Source organism: Lynx rufus, unplaced genomic scaffold, assembly GCF_022079265.1.
Source record: "Lynx rufus isolate CCGP_SWC_20201006 ecotype Redwood Valley unplaced genomic scaffold, mLynRuf1.p SCAF_1, whole genome shotgun sequence".
Lineage (NCBI taxonomy): Eukaryota > Metazoa > Chordata > Mammalia > Carnivora > Felidae > Lynx > Lynx rufus.
Genome location: NW_025814823.1, coordinates 94,956,870 through 94,960,642, shown reverse-complemented (window position 1 = coordinate 94,960,642; position 3,773 = coordinate 94,956,870). Strand labels below are relative to the sequence as shown.

Below are 3,773 nucleotides of genomic sequence, written 5' to 3'. Positions count from 1 at the left end.
TGCTTTTAAGCACAGAAATATTGCTCATGGTCTTTCTTTCTTAATCAATCAGCCAATCATTAACAACTCGTCATCTCTGCCCCAGTCTTTAAAGAATATTTAGAAGGAGAATTAGAAATACTAGGTCCTTCATTGATCAACAGAATATGTATAGGCATACATGTATCCATACACACATATATACTAATAATACAAAAGAATATCAAGTTAAACTGCTAAATGTGTAGAGACAGCAAGTTCTTCAAGAGTTCAAAGAAAGGGTGAGGGATTACAATGAAAGATAGAGAAATCAGGGAAGCTTCCTGGAGTGGGTGATGTCTGAGCTACAACTTGAGAAACAGGAACAATTTCCCTGGAGTTTTAGGGGCAGGAATGACCTTGCTTTAGTTGATGGAAGAAATGAAATTCTGATTGGGTGGCAGTGGGGCAGCAGAACCCAGTAAACAACACGGATAACACTTTGGATAACGTGATGGGGAAATATCTGGCTTTTTAGTTCAGCGTGTGTTTGAATGGAGTTGAACAAAATCGATTTGTTAGTGGTACTTAGCAGAATACACAGGTGTCAGAAAGGGCAGCCAATGCTGGGGCGCCTGACTTAGTTGGTTGAGCAGTTGAGCGTCCAACTCTTGATTTTGGCTCAGGTCATGATCCCCCTGTTTGTGAGATGGAGCCCCGTGTCAGGCTCTGCACTGATAGGTTGGAGCCTGCTTGTGATTCTCTCTCTCTCTGCCCCTCCCTCGTTTGCACTCTCTCTCTCTCTCTCAAAATAAATAAACTTAAAAAATTGACAGTAACAACAAAAAAAGACAGGGTAGCCAATGATAAGCACTAGGGTGGGCAACTAATGTCTATTAAGAACAAAGGAATCTTACCAATCGATAGGAAAATAACCAATATCTTTTTTGAAAAAGTGGGCAAAGGACAATATTAAGCATGATGCAAAAGAAGGACACGCACAGCTGGTAAGAACAGCTGCTTATATTTGGCACGACGTGCAAACCTTCAATTCAGCAAGGAAGTCTGCCTTTTAACACGTAGCCTCAAGAAAGAATTCAGAATTTGAACAAAATCCTGTGCAAGGATTTTCAGTACCTCGAGCTTATCGTGGTCAAAAACTAAAATAACTTCTTAAGTGGGAGAGTCAGGGACAATGTATAAGAAATGTGTTTATTGATTTTGAGGGTTGGTTGCGATATATTAGCAAATTTTCTAGAAGGCATCAAGCAGATCACGCGACCCTGTGCGGTGTGTATGCCATTTGTACATAAAAGTAAAAACAAACAAAACTATCCAACCTAAATACGCACACACACACACACACACACACACACACACACACAAATATACACACACACATGCATAGATATTCATCCGTATTTGTTTTTCTTTCCATCTATATGTATATATAGGGATACCTGCACACACATATGCATATATACATAGATGTCTATATGCCTAGATGTTAATACTCCTTATTTCTAAGTAGCAGGATTATATGTAACGTCTATTGCCTTCTTCTGCATATGCTTTATGTTTGTTTTATAACTGTTTTCCACAACAAGCATCTTTTTTTCCTTTAATTTAAAAAGAAGGAAGCTCAGAGAGCCCTGTGCAGCTCTAGCACGGCACCAGCCTAATTGCCATCGCGCCCAGCAGTCCCTGCCTCGCCCTCGTCCGCAAGGTCAGTGCCAAGCACAGGGAACAGTGGCAGAGGACTCACATCCACGACCTCTGCCTGCTGGGTCAGAGTCATTGCAATGAAGCTTTGGGGAACAATAAAATGGTTCCTTGTAAGAAACGAATATGGTTTCAATAAACAAAAAGGACACTGAGGAAGACGTATTTTGTACACCAATACTGCCATAAAGAAGAAAAGCCCCAGGAAGAACTTTCTCGGTGTAGTTGGTGGAGAGACTGGAATTTGATCTTGTTGCAGGAGAAAAGGGTACAGGGGCAGCAAAGGTCACGCGCCCTGGTGGGGTTCCAGTGCAAGGCGGTGACACAGCTCACCGGAGGCATTATAGACTATCCAAGATCGGCAGGGTCCTCCACACACTCACCAGCGGAGCTACCAAAGCGATGAGAGTAGGGTGAAAAGAGAGGGAATGGCTCTTGGAGGGCTCCCCAAGTTCAGGGCCAACAGTCCCGGCACTCCCATACTGCGCGTAGGCTCCCAGCTTCCTGCTGAGCACAGACTGTGGGCGTGGACCCCAGGATCCCAGCCCTTCTGTTGGGGGAGAAAAGGTGGAGGGGGCTGACAAGCAGGGTGCAGGAGAACAAGGTAGGCCATAAAGACAGAATGTGTATCGGGGTTATAGACCACGACTTCCCAGGGGTCCCTCCTTATCAAAGACGGCCTAGAGAGAATGGCAATGAAGAAGGTAAGGGGAATCAAGGAGATGAGACCCAAGGTCAGCAGGTCCCTCAAGGTTAGTACCCACAAAACTTCAATTTCCCACACAGGGGCTCAGAAAACTGGAAACCGCTGGATAGCACAGAGACCAAAGCAGCGGACCCACCGGCTGAGACTTTTGCTCCAGCATGAGCAGTGCAGGGCTGAGTAAATGCTCACTGACCATCTCTACCACCGGCTGGTTGAGGCATCCAACAAGAATGAATATGAAATTCCAACAATAAGAAATGAACAAAAGATTGGAGCTGAGGGCCTTAAGTGCTTGCTTTTTGCCCATTGATCAGATACCCAAACTATCTGCATTAGCTATGCAGGATGGGGTTTCTATTATTTTTACCTAATCCCTTTTTGGTCATGACAAATGTGTGTGTGTGTGTGTGTGTGTGTGTGTGTGCGTGTGTGTGTGCATGTGTGTGTATTTTAAAACCTGGTTTTTCTCAACACACCTTTAGAGGTTTTTTTCCTATGTGGTCAAATTGAAATTTCTAGGAACCTCACTTTTAATCTATAATAATAGTTTCCGACTTGCTTTTTCAAAAGGATCAACAAACAGCAAACACTTGTTAATAAAGATCTTAAAGGTACAACTTCTTTGTTTTCTAAGTTTATTTATTTATTTTGAGAGAGAGAGAGTCAGGGAAGGGCAGAGAGAGAGAGAGAGAGAGAGAGAGAGAGAGAGAATCCCAGGTAGGCTCCATGCTGCCAGCACAGAGCCCAAGAGGTACCTTGAAGCCTCGAACCATGAGGTCATGACCTAAGCCAAAATCAAGAGCCTGATGATCAACCTACTGAGCCACCCAGGTGCCTCAATAAAGACCTTAAATAATAAATAAATAACTTTAGGGGCACCTGGGTAGCTCAGTTGGTTAAGTGTCTGACTTCAGCTCAGGTCATAATCTCATGGTTCGTGGGTTTGAGCCCTGTGTTGGGCTCTGTGCATACAGCTAAGAATGTGAAGCCTGCTTCAGATTCTGTGTCTCCCTCTGTCTCTGACCCTTCCCCACTTGTGCTCTGTCTCTCTCTCTCTCTCTCTCTCTCAAAGATAAATAAACATTAAATTTTTTTTTAAATAAATAACTTTAAAACTGTAAAGGTCAGATTCTTCTGTTAGAGCCCCAGTTAGTAGGATGGACGGTGCAGTGGTAATTTATTATGGTAGAGAATGTCCTGAGGAACCAGGCAATTCTGAAAGAAGCTTCCTAAGGTTAACAGCCCAGAGCCCAGCATCCGTGTGGCTTAGCAGAGGGAAATGTTGCTTGCCTTCCCGAAGTTGTACTTCCCAGCGTGTATTTCAAAGAGCAACAATCAGAGGTGGCAAGAGGAGAGGACACGAAACTTCAGTGACAGCCCGGAGGCC

General features: G+C 43.9%; 1 pseudogene; it reads left to right on the top strand.

Moving 5' to 3' along the window:
* The first annotated feature begins 219 nt into the window (after window positions 1-219).
* Window positions 220-2,548, top strand: LOC124509374 (Y-box-binding protein 1-like; annotated as a pseudogene).
* The last annotated feature ends 1,225 nt before the right edge of the window (window positions 2,549-3,773 follow it).